The 15,237-nt window shown below is 35.9% G+C and overlaps 1 long non-coding RNA gene across 1 annotated transcript in view; it reads left to right on the forward strand.

Annotated features, from left to right (window-relative positions):
• LOC140513475 (uncharacterized) overlaps nt 1-10,637 on the forward strand; it is a 183,875-nt gene extending 173,238 nt beyond the window's left edge. The window contains exon 5 of the long non-coding RNA XR_011970195.1: nt 10,569-10,637. This is a non-coding gene — a long non-coding RNA (uncharacterized lncRNA). The remainder of the gene's footprint in view (nt 1-10,568) is intronic.
• The last annotated feature ends 4,600 nt before the right edge of the window (nt 10,638-15,237 follow it).

Below are 15,237 nucleotides of genomic sequence, written 5' to 3' on the forward strand. Positions count from 1 at the left end.
TGGAATATTTTTGCACCATAAGACATGACAAAATAGATAGTTTTTGGATAAATTGAAAGATCTCTATAAACTGATGTATTTTTGAAGTGAGCAGAAGTAGAATAATTCATATATTGACAAAATTATGAAGAAAATGACTTTGAAGGATTCTGATCGATTGAATGATAAACCACATTTCCAGAAGATTGAAAGTAAATAATAGTATTCACCACCTGCCAGAGAGCCAATGTACAGAAAGATTTTTGGACATGGCAGCTATAGGGATTTGTCTGGACTACGTATGTTTGCTGTCAGTGTTTTATTTCATTTTGTGTTCTTCAACTGAGGGAGAAACGGGAGGAAGAGAAAATAAATGGTAGTTAATTTGGAAAAACAAACAAAATGAAGGAAAAAAAGAATTGTGAATGGAGTAGAAAACAAAATGAAATGCTATATTCAGGTCAAGTCAAGTCAACAAGTATTTATTTAATCACTTATTATGTGACAGAATTGGTGCTAAGCACTGGGGATAAAAATACAAGCAAATAAGAAAGACAGTCCTAGCCCTAAAAGAGCTTACATCCTGAGGGGAGACAGAAAAGGAGCTGAAATGGAATGGGGAAAGGAGAATGTGTTTTTAGACGCTTGATGGTGAGCTCCAGAGAATCATGAGTGGTGCTGGGAAAGTAGTGAAGGGTGGTTGGACTGGGAGTTTCTTCAACATAGAGATTTTGGGAGAAATGGAGAGACAATAAATATGGAAGGATTTTCCATGGTGATAATGCAGCTGAGACTTGGTGGCAATTGTAAAGTCCATTGAAATGGACTAGGTTGAAATACCTTTAACACTCAGCTCAAATTCTTTCATGAAGATTTCACCAATCCAATTAATTAACCAATGGTTAGAAACCATTTCTCTTTCTTTACTACTCTTATGCATGTAGCTTGAATCTATTTTATTTACTCATCAGATTCTATTTTGTGTTTTGGTAGCCAAACTGTTAAATTGATGAAGGAGGACCTAGTGAATGGGTAGAAGTGGATAAGAACTGGCTGAAATCTAAAAATGCCTCTTTGAAGAAACCACTACCCTTTCAACCTCGAGATACATTACTTTCACAAAACTGAAGGAAGCAAAGATTGCATCCGGGTCTTTTCTCCCTCAAGAACTGGAAAATATCTTGGTCCCAAAAGCCACCTCAGACCTTAGCTTACTTGCTCAGCAAAAGGGAAACTATATCCCCAGGACAACTAAAGTCCACTCCAGCCTTCAGCTTCACTGGCCCAAAGAGTTCCACAAATCCACCTCTGGGAGTTGATGGAGGGGTATGTTAATGTATGGTTATGAATCTCTCCCAGAGGCAGGATGGCAGGGAAACATAAAGGAGTAAACCTCAGGAAAATGAAGGAAAGTGTAGCAGGGCAAACTAGAAACTGGGGACAAGGGTGGGCTCAGGGGGTAACTGTGTAGTTCCTTGGAAGGAAAAACAAAGAAGTTCCAGTAGAGGAGATGCAGGAGGAGGTGCTACAGAATGTTTTGGCTAAAGAAATGGTTCTCAAATGATCCCCTAAACACTGGGAGATCTGAGGTCCTTTCGAGAGGTTCTTGGTATCAAAATGATTTTTATAATAATCATAACCAAGAAGTTATTTACCTATTAAAATACTTCCCCCTTTTCCAAATATATATTTGTGTGAGATCTGATTTACTTTATAAAATTCAACCAAAATAATGCGTCACAACAGACTGAATGAACAAACATATATGAAAATCCAACTGTCTTCTATTAAGTCAGACACTAAAGAGATTTGCAAAAATATGTTAAAACAATGCCATTCTTTTCAATATTTTTTTATTTTGGAAAATACGTGGTATAAAATGTTAGCATGTAGTGGATTTATTATTGTTATTTTAAATGAATTGATATTTAAATGAATATATATTTTTCTAAAAGTATCAGCTTTAAATTCTAACATGGAAAATATTGATCAATATAATCCACATACACAAAAGTTCTTTGAGGACTTTCATCATTTTAATGAGTGTAAAGGGGTCCTGGGACCCAAATGTTTAGGAACTACTTGGCTAGAGTATACTATTCCACTCATAAATAAAAGCTCTTTGGGATCCTAGGACCAAAAAGTTTGAGAACTGTTGGGCTAAATTATACTATTTCCCCTTGGAGAATTTTGTCACACAAATAAGTATCCTTCTGAATAAACACCTCTAATGACTTTATTTTCTCTGGAAGCAGGCTTTAAATCATAGTCTTTTGTGCAATAGTTTTTTCTTCAGTCAGATTGTAAGTTCATTGAGGACAGGGACTGTGCCCTACTTGTTTATCTTTCTATCTTTCCCAGCTTTGTATAGTGTTTCTCACATTGAAACTGATGGGGCAGTTTCATGTTAGAAAATGGTTGGTAAACCTTAAAGTGTTCTATAAACATGAATTACTCAAAGTCACTGGTGTTTTTTTATTTGTTTTTGTTTTTGCAGGGAGGAATACTAGATCTGTGATTTCATTAGTATGAAGAGTTTGTGGTGAGGAAATTCCCATTCTCTAGTCTACAAAATGTTGTACTACGCACTGGGAAAGATAAAATGATAAACAAAGTGATAAAAAGCATGATCCTTTCCTTAGTAACTTTAAAATCTGGTAGGGGAGAGGAGATCTCATAGTACCTCTGTGACTTACATAGTATAAATATTATCACCCTTACTTTATACGGCAAAGTTTCACTATTTCCTTTGGTTTGGGGATTTCCCTCCAACACAGATCACAACCTATTTGTGACTTAGATCTAAAAGTCTCAGAGGTAAAGTGCCATGCTTATGCTCATAGGGTCAGTAAATGTCAGATGCAGTGGTAACATCAGAAGGCAAGTTGTGCCAACTCCCAAGTCAGTCCTCCATTCCCAATTGTTCAACTGCCACATTATTTTACAGATGAGAAAACTTGGGTTCATTGAGGTTAAGTAACTTACCCAAGGTCACAGAGCCAGCGAATGTTTGTTGAATTTAAATTGTATTAAATTATGAAATACACCACAGCCTTCATAATTCAGAATAGCTATTTTCAGACACTGATGACACAGGAGACTGCCTCTTGAAGTCAATATCCTGGGACATTTACTCTCTTGGCTCTTAGCCCCTACTTAGAAAACCTGGCTACATGGAAAGAATGATCACTGGATCTGGAGTTGAGGTCCTGACTATTCTTTATTAGATGATTAACCTTAGGAAGTCAATTTTTGTCTCTGGGTCTCAGTTTTCCTATCTGCAAAATGATTGGGTTAGATTAAATGGCCTTTCAGTTCCAAAATGTGGTTTTTATGAACTAATTCCCTTTTTAATAAGGGGAATAATTCAATAATTCACAGTATTACAGAAGAAAGTTTTACTAAAAGAAAGAAAATAAAAAAGGAAATCCTAGAATTAATCTTAAAGGTGTTTGTAAAACTCCAGAGTTACTTAAGAATAAGGTTTTCTCTGACAGACAGCCCCCCCTGCCCTCAACTAGCACTCTAAGGTCCTTTCTTGGTCTTTTGCTCCCCAATAGTTGAAAAATGGAGAGGGACATGGTAATATTTCTATTTTCTTCATTTCCAATTTCCCACTGCTACTTAGGATGCTCCCAGTTTCTCAGATACTTAGTCTCCCATTCTTTTGAAGATATCTCATATTTGTATGCAATTAAATATTCTGAATACTTCTCTGCTTTCCTGTGGCTTTCACTCTTGTCTGGAAAACCCTTCATCTTCTTTCTTCCTCAATCTCTCCCAATTTCTGACTCCTCATCACCATGGAGATCTTAGGATGGGCACTTCTTATTTACTCTGCTACTCAGATGGAAAGGGAAGGCAAATAGCCCAGAACTTGATATATTTATCATTGGTCCTGCTCGTAAGGGCTGGGTAAGCTTATGCACAAAGATAGTTTACTACAAGGAAGCATGTAAAAGACTTCTTGTTTGAACTGAACATTTTTGGTGTTATTGCTACTACTTAATAATGACAATGATGAAAACATTACACATTTGTACAGTGCTTTCTGAAAGCTCTTTTCTCATAACATCCCTCAGGCTAAAGGAATGAACCTTTAAATGGAAGACAGTTCTTTTTGTAACCAGTTTCCTATTGTTTTTAATAGATTCTGATCACTTTGGTGTCAGTATCAAGATCCATCAATTTGTTTGGAGCTTGTGTTCAAGGGAGCTTGATGCAAGATTGCTTTTAAAGGTGATATTGGGTTGAAGAATAGGTGTTTTCCTTCCATTTGTGATTATGGTACTAGGCATGTTTTGATGTAATTTTGCTGAGAATTCCTTTTCTTTTAAATGTGCCTAGGGGCATAAGGGATGGTCTCGTAGGTACAAATTGAAAAATAATAAATTCAGATCATACTTTGGTGGCTACCGCTCTTGATTTATGTTTATGGTTTTTTCTAACTAAATACTACATCATATTTTGGGCTTTTAAAAATATATACCATAATAGCCTTCTGCCTGATTTGTTATGGATACAAATATATCTGTCCCCTTCAGAAACTAACTGAAAGTGTATTTTTATTCAGTAATATCATTTATATACCAGAAAACGTTAAAGTGCCAAACAAGAATTTTTGGCACTAAATATTAAATATCCTAAAGATTTAATCTGCGAAAGTGCTAATAGTAGCAGTTTAGGCTTTTGACCTGGACCTGCGATTTCATCAGGATGGAATTCCAAGTATGGAAACCACCCTATACTATTTCAGATTAACGAACTCCTTTTAATTTACACTAAGAAAGTTAACTGGGGCACTAAGAAATTGTCATTTGCTCATGGTCATATAGGCAAAATGTATCAGTAGCAGGATTTAAACCCAGGCCTCTCTCTCACACTCTAAGGCTAGCTCTCTATTATGCCCTGCTAGAATAACTTCAAGCATTACCCACATTCCCTTTCTTCAAGTCTTTCAAAGGATATGAGAAAGAATATGAAGTCAGTTGAACATTCGCCACTGTGGAAGTAGGACAAAGTTCCATTCCAAAACAGAGTACCTCTGTGTTATATATTGAGTTATTTTGAATCACATCTAAGAACACACAATTAGGAAATGACCCAGTATAAATATCCTTAGAAAATTTGGATTTGCAAAGTTGGGCCCTTCAAAATTTTGTCACTTAATCAAAAACTTTTGCTTCATGTCTATGATTCTTCTGGATGAGAGTCACTGAAATTATAGATGTGAGGATGAACTTGAGAGAGACAGACAGAGACAGAGAGATTGATACGTTGATATCAATTTCAAATAGAAAAGAGGGGCCTCTAAATCTTACATAAGGATCCCTGCAGGCTGCATACTGATTTAGAAAATCACACATTAGCATTATCTATGTTGTATTGTATTTTTATTATTTCGTTAAATATTTCCCAATTACTTTTTAATCTGGCTCTAGCAGCATTTGGAAGTATTATGGGTAGCACATTTGATAGCCTTGTCTTACAGTTCCAGAATTCTGTTATTCTTGACCTTAATATGTTAAGAATGTATTTTGCTTTTGTCACCTATGAAATGAGGATTCTTGTAGTACCTATCTCATAGATATGTATGTGGTGAGGAGGGGGCTTACCTCAGTGTTATTTTAACGTAAGTTATTATTGTTATCCTGAATAATTTTATTTTCCCATTAAAACTTGTCTATGTATCTAAAATCCATGAATTTAATTAAGCCATTTAACATATGTTCCTCATCTTTTCTTAGAACAATACATTCAATATGTTTAGAACCTGAAGTTTAAATTAGCATTTTCTCTTTTAAAATATCTTTTAATTTTAAAGTTTTGCTTTCTATTTGGAATATGGTAAAAATAAGTTCTTACTCACTAGTTATTTTTAAACCTTTCATGATTTTATAGACTAGTTCCTTCTTTTTAACTTGAAGAGAACTTTTATGTTTTAGTTTTTTCACGTCCGAAAGATTGTCATGTCAAAGAGGAGTCAGATTTTTCAGCAGGGTCTCAGGGAGCAATGGATGGAAATCACAAAGAGATAAATTTAGGCTTGATATGAGAATAATTTGTTCCAATGGCCAAGCTGCAGAAGATGTCTGGCCATCCACTGCAACCTGGGTCATCATGGCTGGTCTCGACTTTTGTGTTGCCATTGGACTTTGATGACTCAGGAAGAGAATAGTGAGACTGATGGTTCTGTGCAAACCTGCCTCTCATAAATCCAATTCATGTGCAAGTCATGACATCACTCCTGATGCATCTTATTGGTCATCTTTGAAAATGAAGAATGAACGGTGCAATTTTTTTCATATCGAAGTTGCTCAAATCTCCTCCTCCCACCACCTACTCTGATATGAACAAAATTAGGAAACTTTTTCCAAGTCAGTTGTGTCATGAAGTGAGTTGAGTCTTGAAGTGAGATCGATTGAACTGACAAATTTTAGGTATGTGTGCTTCTGGTCAATGGAAGTCTGATTACCCATTAATAGAAATCCGATAGAATTGTTTTCACGTATCTTTTCTGTGTTTCTTTGGAATATCTTCTATACCTCTTTTTAAATGGGGGAATTTTGCCTTTAAAACTTGTCTTTTCTCCCTCCATGCCTAATATTACATAGCAATTTGTTTATAATTAAAATAACCACAGTCAGTAGTAGATTCATCACACATAGTCTATTAGTTATTACTTATATCAATCCACTTAGTGAACATTGATGAAGAGTATCCATTATATGCAAGACACTGTACTAAGTACTAGGAAGACAAAGAAGAAACAGTTCTTGCCCTCAAGGGTCTTATATTTTGTAGAAGAAATTACATATACAGATAAGCAATAACAACAGTAATACTAAGTAGTATTTATACAGAACTTTAACGTTTGCAAAGCACTTTACATATGTTAACTCACTTGATCTTCACAATAGCTTTGTGAGTTAGGTGCTATGATTATCCCCACTTTATAGATGAGGAAACTGAGTCCAAGAGAGACTAAGTGACTTGCCCAGAGTTGCACAGCTAAAAAGTGACTGAAATTAATTTGAATTCAGATTTTCCTGACTCCAGGTCTAGCACTCTATTCTGCCTTCCTCAGTTTCCTCAACTGTAAAATAGGCATAAAAATAACACTAACATATGAGAGAGGGTTTAGACTTCTGCTTAGTCCTAGAAGATTTAGACAGTGGTGAGAAGTAAAAATTGTAGAGGGGAAGATTTAGACTAAATGTAAGGAAAAGTTCTGAAAAGTGGAGCTACACAAAGGTGTAATGGGCTGCCTTGAAAGGTAGTGGGTTATTCTTCTCTGTAGATTTTCAGTTCAAGAAACATTTAGTAAGCACCTACCATATACAATGTGCTTGTACCTGAGGACACATAAATAAAAGAAAAATAATACCTGACCTCAACAAGTTTACATTCTGTGGAGTGGGCTTTACAATACACACACAGGTAAGTAAGTGTAAAGTGTATTCAAAGCAACACAATGATTTAATAGAGATTTGGAGAGAGAGAGATAGAGAGAGAGAGAGAGAGAGAGAGAGAGAGAGAGAGAGAGAGAGAGAGAGAGAGAGAGAGAGAGAGAGGTAACAAGAGAGGGGGAAAAGGACTCATGTACGATGTGACACCTGAATTGTGGTTTTAGGAGACTGAGATGAGGTAGGAATTGATTCCAGACTTGGAGATCCAACTGTACAATTCCACAGAGATAGGAGATAGAATGCTTTGTAAAGGGGATACTTAGCAGACTGCCAACTAAAAGCTGGATGACAACTTCTCAATGATGTGAAAGGAATCCCTGTTCAGGTATGGCTTGCATTTAAGGATCTTTGAGGCCCCATTCAATTCTGAGATTCTACAACTTACTATCTGCATGCTTGTCATGTTACTTGAGGGTTAAAAATGAGATTATTTTTATAAAACTTATGCTAAAACATACACATAAAACATATTATTTATATAAATAAATAGCTTATTATTATATAATAATGGGAACCACTTCATTTACACTTGCCCTCTCCCTCCCACCCCAAAAATGATCAATTTCCTTGGAGAAAACTAATTTAACAAGGATATTGACCCACAATCTGTAAGGTTTGGAATTCTCCCTTTACCAATGATTCCAGTGAGTTATACAGAGCTGTCCATGTTCTCTTTGTGATAATGGAAGGTCCTCACTTATATGACAATATGATGTTTCATAAGAGATTTTTTTTAATGTTACAGTAAGTGAAAATTGAACCTGAGACCTTGGCCTAAGAAGCATCATTACCTAATCAGTTGAGTCAACCAGGACTGATATCTAGCTCGCTGGATACTTTACATCCTAGAGAAGAAGAATAAACTGTTGTAGCTCACAGCAAAATGATCTTGCAAGAGCAAGTTAATGAGTAGATTTCGGCTATATGTATCTGCTTTGGTAGTTACATTTACCTATTTAATTTAATAATTATTTTATGATTACTTACCATATACACAATTCTGTACTAAGTATAAATGGTTATATAAAAGATGTTTATTAATTTTTATCATCTGTGTCAAAAAAGTTATAGATCACCCACTGTATGCCAGGTGCTCAATACACAGTTATAATACAGAACTCTAGCTATCTGCACTGATGTTATTTAGTTGTGTATGTGTGAATGGGGTAGGAGAGAGGATCTAACCATATGAAATTAATAGAAGATAATACGGTAAGAAGATACTTAAATGCCAAAGTGTATGGCATAGGCAATAAGTACAACATCAGATGAAACAGAACAGAGATCAAATGGAGACTAGGGTGGCTAAGGAAAACTTCACAACAGGCACTTGATAAATATTTGCTGAACTACAGTGAACTCAGTTAGACCAGATTTAAGTAGATGGAGAGATGAAAGAGGACATTATTTCAAGCAGAATAAATTAATGCATCGAGATGGGAATGAATATTCCATGGTTGGCGGGTCAATATGAAGACCTGCTAGATTGGGATGAAGGATGGATGGTGGGGAATGGTGGGAGAGGTTTAAATGATGAATGTGTAGTTAGATTACAGTGTTCACCAAATGCCAGGATGATGAATTTATACTTTCTCTTATATGGTAATGGCTAGCCATTGAGGTTCTAGAGTATAGGCATGACATAGCAAAAATTGTAATTTAAAATTATTGTTCTGGTGGCAGTGTATAGGATTAGAAGGGGGAAAGATTTGGAGAAGAAACGAAGACACAGAGATCATGTAGTATTCTACTGCAACAATATAGATGTGAGATATTTTGAGCCTGGATTTAAATATTTATAGAGGAAATGGAATATAGTATGCAAAAAATCAGTGATTTATTCAGCGGAGGGGTGGAAATCTAGTTGATTACAGGCAGATTACAATCCATCTGTGACTTAGGGGATCAGTCTTAGGGAGTTGTCTGACACAGGTGAGTTAGCAGGATGACACAATGTATCAGGGGTGAAATTTGAACTCTGCTCTTCCTGACCTCCAACCCAGCTCTCTATCCATTATGCCAAATTGCAAAAGGACAGACACATTTAAAAACCATTTCATTTTGAAAGAAAAATCTACCTTGTGAGAGATTGGATATGGGGGATGAAAGAAAAGATGAGAAATATGAGAACTATTCAATTGGACTAGATTGTTAGAACTGTCTAACCATATACACAGTACTTGGAAAAGCAGCATCAACATATTTGGAGACCATTTTTTTCACTTGCACAATTGATGAATTCTAATGTGAAAATCACTATAATATGTCTGTTTTTGGCTTTATATATAATGATCACATGCAAATATAGAGAATAAAGATGGCCTCAGTATTCCCATTTCTTCATTGGGATTTGTTATCAATAATATAATTTTGAAAGGAACTGTTGATTAGTTAGATGAGAGAGTATCTGTAAATAAAGTGCTTTGCACAGTGATTGGAGCAGAGTTGGTGCTATGGAAACATTTATTCCTCTCCCCCTTTCCTTCCCTGAGTCAGAAGAAGGGTCACTTTTCTTGTAGTGAAATATATTGGGTGAAGAAAAAAATTATGTCCTGCTGAGCCTCTCCATAGAATGTTGATGATCAGGCAATCTTAAGGCTACACATAGCGTTATTTGGTCTCCAAGAAGAGGAATTCTTGAATGTCAAAGGCATTCCTAATTCTCTTGAAAATCATAACATGGAATTCCTCAAAAATCTTGGCAGTGGCTCCAAAATTGTGTATCAGGTGCCTTGTTACTTATGATGCAGTAAAATCAGCTTGTTTTCTACATCCTCACACAGTACAAAGGGGAAACTAAACATGCTTTTCAGAGTTCTCTCTCTCTCTCTTTCTCTCGCTTCTCTGTATCTCTTTCTCTCACTTCTCTCTCTCTCTCTCTCTCTCTCTCTCTCATTTGTCTCTCTCCTCTCTCTCTCTCTCTCTCTCTCTCTCTCTCTTTAAAGATGGTGGTTTCTGTAATGGAGAGCAAATGAATGAGTGGAATGTGAGTGAAAACAGAAGGAATAATAAAGTCTATGACCTTATATTCTTTAATGAAAAGGCTCTAATGAAAACATGAAAATGTTGTGTTGTGTAATATTTCTGCTTCAGATCAGAGCCTTTTCCATCTTCTTGCAGAAAGAGAGAGTCATCTGGAGCGTTATAATGATACCACAATTTGGATGGAGGGAGTGATTCATATTAATAACAGAAGAATTTTATAGGTGAGGAAGTCCTTTTCCTTCCATATTGTATGGTAAATGTCTTGACTACCATGTCTTATAAATATTTTAAATTTACAGGTTTTAAAATCATGAAGCCTTTATCAGAAAGAGCTGCGGCCAGATTGGAGCTCATCTTCAGGTCTAGTACCCTATTCCCTGCACCACCAAGCTATGTCCTCTCTTCTAAGAGGAGTCAACATTAAGTGCAATGGAAAAGATTTCATTACTTTTGTACTTGTTTACCCAGTATCTTCAATGATGAATGGTCTTGTCTTCTAGGAACTATCCCTATTTTCTTTAAGAAACCCCTATTTTACATGGTGAAATTTTCTTTGAGAGGAAATGTGCTGTATGAGGCAGAACAGTGAACTTTAAATTGCCAAGACCCAGATTCAGATCCCACCTCAGGCACTTACTAGCTACGCAATCCTTGTTAAATCATGTGGCCCGTCCGGGCCTCAGGTTTTTTTTTTTAAATCTATAAAACAAGGGAGCAGGACTTGATAATTTTTAAGGATATTTGCTAGCTCTATATAGCTTATTCTTTGTTAATGGAATGTTTCCTGTACTGGCACCACATGATGAAAGAGTGGACTAATTACATGCGATTTCTGAATTTTTGTAAAGAGTTAAAATTCATAGGGTATTAACTCCTTTTTTGATTCCTCTCCCATTTTTGGAAACTAGCAGGTCCACAGAGAGGAGGATTTAATTTTAGTGGCAAGAAATGAAAATAATTCTAAATTAATTATACAACGAAAAATGGGAAATGAGAATTAGTTAATGAGAAGTAGTTTAAAATAGTAATTACCGTAATCTGACTATTATTGAATGTAAACCATCAAGAAATTACTCTGACTGATCAAACAAGTAGGCCACATAGACTGCAAAACTGTTTTCAGGATAATCAATAGTTTTTCGGGGGGCAGAAATCCATAAGAACTCTAGTTAAGTCGTAGTATGAAAAGGAAGAGAGAGGTGATGGTTTCTGTTGCTAAAGAAGTTGGTGTTTTTATGATGCTTTCGATACATTTGAGAATGAGCAGTTCTTTAGCATTTTAATAGTATTAATAATAGCTAGCCTAGATATAGCACTGTAAGATTTGCAAAGTACTTTACATATGCTATCAAATTCGATCTTCACATTCAGTAGAAGCTCCTGTAAGTCAGACAGTATTCCTATGATATGCAGATTTTATACAAGTTTGGAACATTTGGCTACCACCAAAATCCTAGTTTGTTGGCCCTATACACATCTCCCCAGGTCTTATAAAGATTCCTCAAACAAAGACATTTAAAACAAAATGTAATAATCTCATTGATTCATTCAGAAAAAATAATTAATCACATACAATGCATCTAATAATTATGTTATGGTAGCAACTGGGAAAAATAGGAAGATAAGTAAAGCATGGTCCCCACCTTCCAGAAGACTGAAAAGCTAGTTGATAAGAGTGAGGACTCACCTGAAGGCTTTCCCACACTTCTCTAACTTGAGTTTCTAAAATTGTTCCTTATTTATGGAATCAAATAATTAAAAATGTGAAAGAGGACAGTTACACCAGTTCACTGGTCATACTGACATTTGTTATCTGTTGACTTACTGACCCATCTTTGGAAACTTCTGAAAAGTTCGGAGTGCATGAGTAATTAATAATGAAATATTCTAGAATCATTAAATGTTAAGCATTGGAAGGAAATTAGAGATTGCCTAAACTAGCACCTTCATTTTGCAAATATTACATTGGAAGCTCCTGAAAAACTCTGGGCACACAGATTGGGGCATCCTGAGGAGAGGGGAAAGGGCTAATGCGAATGCTCAGCTGGGTGTGGTGTACACCTGGTCCAAAGTCTATGCAAATGACTGTAAAAATGGTATATACAGAATAAATTAGGTCTAATCTCTAAGAGAAAGCACTAAAATTAAGGAGTACTAGAAAGGTAGAAGGAAGGACTTTACCTGAGACTTGAAGAATCAGTATATTAGCTGTATCTGAGAATATATGTCTAATTCTAAATCTCTAAGTCATCTCTCTGCCAAGAGATGGTGGTAGGGATGGGTATAGTAATATTTCATCACCAGTTTCCTGAAGTCATGATTGGTTGTTGCTTTGGTTAGAGTTCTTGAGGTCCTTTGATACTGTTTCCCTCAACGATGTTATTGTGGCCATCCCATAAATTGTTCTCCTGATTCAACTCATTTTACTTTGCAACAATTCATAAAAGTCTTTACCATAATGTTGCATTCTGTTAATATACACTTCGATTTTGTTCAGTCATTTTCCTCTGAGACTGTGAACTTTTTTTTTTAAATTTCCAATTTACTTTTTTTAAAAATTATGATTCTCTGCTATAACAAAAAAGGATGGGTACAAATATTTTTGTACGTATGAGTTCTTTACCTTCTTGAAGCACGTGACTAATAATAGTACTGCTGGATCAGCTCAGTAACTTCTGGGGTATGGTAGTTCCAAATTGTTTTCTAGAATGGTTGAACCACCAAAAGTTCCCATCATGTGTTAGTGTACCTTATTTAGTGCTTTTTCCTTAATTATGTTTCCTGGTGTACTAATGATTTCAAAAGTAAGTTTGAAAATAAATTCTTTGTTTTAAAATGCCCTGAGAAAGAGAAAAACAAAAATGCTTTGTTTGTAGTTAATAATAATCAATTCTGTCATTCCATGTAGAATGAGACTGATCTGCATCATCACACCAATGAACTTGAACTGAACGCTGCATACTGCTGGAAGTAATTGGATAGGGTAGGTACAAAAATGGAAGAAAGTCCTTTTGTAATGAGGTCAAAGGGAGAATAATTGTATGGCCCCATTTACTAAGAAGTGTAGTTAATAAATAAATGAAAAAGCATTTAGTAAGTGCTTACTGTATGCCAACCATTGTGTTAATTATTGTGGATATAAATACAAAAGCAAAATGAGCCCCTCTCCCCAAGTAGCTTACATTTTAAGGTCGTTGTTGTTATTCAGTTTGGTCCAACTCTTCATGACCCCATGGACCATAGCGCCAATATTGGTCCATGCGTTTTTTTTTTGGCAAGAATACTAGAGTGGTTTGTCATTTCATTTGCATAAAGAGACTTTCTAAGGGTCAAACAGCTAGAAAGTGTCTGAGGCTAGATTTAAATTCAGGTCTTCCTTACTCCAGGCTCAGTGCTCTGTCTACTGAGCTTCTTAGATGCCCTACATCTTAATAGAAAAAGACAAATTAAATGGAACTAGGGCACTTAGGTGGCACAATGGATAGAGTGCCTGGCATGAAGTCAGGAAGTGAACATACACACATACACACAAACACAAACACATGTGTGCGTATTTATTTTTCATGTGGATTTGACCAATTCATCTTCCTGAATTCAAATCTGGCCTCAGAGAGTGACTAGCTATATGATCCAGAATAAGTCACTTAATCCTATTTGCCTCATCTGTAAAAAAAATGAGCTGGAAAAGAAAGTGGCAAACCACTCTAGTTTCTTTGCCAAGAAAACCCCAAATGAGGTCCTAAAGGGTCAGCCATGACTGAACAACAGCCACCCTACTGGAGCTAGTTCATACTGGCTCCTGAGAGCTAACTGTCAAATTTTCAGTGTGAGCATTTAGACCGTGGAGATTGGCAAGCAGGACAAATCTGGGCTTGCGTTATTGTTTTGTAGATCTTCTTACTTAAGAAAGTAATGGAGAAAACATTAATAGTGAAGATTAAAGTTAAAAGTGAGCCAGGAGTACATTTCTCCACCCCCAAGAGCCTGTTAAACATTTACTAGAATAGCTGTGCATATGGGAGAGGAGTAGCCAGGGAAAGACACTTTGGTCTAGAAAGTTAGAGGGATGCTCAATGGGACCACAGTGGAGCAGGCAAACACAACCCATCCAGGAACAGTGGCAGAGTGAATTTAATCAGGTTCACTGCTCCAGAACTGGTATAGTGGTGGGGATAAAAGCCAAGAGAAAGAATCACTGATTCTGTAGGAACTTATTTTAGAGCCACCTTTGCTGAAATGCATCCATTTCATAAAGGAATATTTATTCTGATTTACATCCTTGTATATATTTGGTGATAGATTATCTTATAGCTGGGCAGTATAATAAAAAATGCTCAATATATTTTGCAATTACAGTGTAGGAATTGCTACTGAAAGTGCTACCTTGTCCCTAGATACCTTTGAAGTTGATCTCTGGATAACCTCCCTTGTCTGTGATGGAATCCTTCAGCTTCCCATAGGGGACTGTCAAAATTAGGCATTCTATTTGATTATTTTCTTTCCATTGTATAAGATGCTTCTTCCTGAACCTTTTAAATGGCAGTTCCTTATTGTCAGCCCCTCTCTTTGTTGCCAAGGATTTTCCTAGTCTTAGTTTCTTAGATCTCCATGAAATATTGATTTTTCAGCAAGGGGACAATTTCCTTTGCTGTATTTTAAAAATTTATTGTTATTATTTTAATTTTTACAAAAAAACACTTTTTAGAATTCTTAAGCTTTTACTTGGGAAACACACATGCATACGCACACACATACACATGTGTTTATTTATTTCTCAGGAGGATTTGGCCAATAGTCAAATTAG

Source organism: Notamacropus eugenii, chromosome 7 (genome assembly GCF_028372415.1).
Source record: "Notamacropus eugenii isolate mMacEug1 chromosome 7, mMacEug1.pri_v2, whole genome shotgun sequence".
NCBI classification, from domain to species: Eukaryota; Metazoa; Chordata; class Mammalia; order Diprotodontia; family Macropodidae; genus Notamacropus; species Notamacropus eugenii.